The following is a 529-nucleotide window of genomic DNA, read 5'->3' on the forward strand; positions in this document are numbered from 1 at the left end:
GTCACCTACATCTGAGATTTGAAAGAAGGTTTTGTGGAGGAGAAAAAAACCTCCCCTTGGATGCTGTGAGCAGCTTTTGGGAGTAGTCAGAGAGTCTGCAGGCCAAGGACACAGGGGAGAAAGAGACGGGGAGTGTGAAAGCTTATCTTGGGGTGTCAGGGCTACAGGGAAACAGAGCATCTAACAGTGAAGGTCAAATTAGAAGAAGCAGGCGGATCTCTGAGTTTGAGGCTAGCTTGGTCTAGGTGATAAGTTCAGGACAACCTGAGCTACATAGTGAGATCCTGTCTTGAAAAACAAAAACAAAACCCAAAGCGAAATGCGTGAGCGTCATTTGGCTTCTATAACAAAGTAGCATAGACTGGAAGAGAGAGGCTAAGAAGACACTCTTGGAGGCTATGAGCCCATAGAAGCTCAAAGTTAAAATGTCAACAGAGGGACTCCAGAAAACCAAATAATCCCATTAAAAAATGGGGCACAGAACTAAACAAAGAATTCTCAACTGAGGAATATTGAATGGCTGAGAAAC

This window comes from Mus pahari, chromosome 14 (genome assembly GCF_900095145.1).
Source record: "Mus pahari chromosome 14, PAHARI_EIJ_v1.1, whole genome shotgun sequence".
In the NCBI taxonomy this organism is placed as follows: Eukaryota; Metazoa; Chordata; class Mammalia; order Rodentia; family Muridae; genus Mus; species Mus pahari.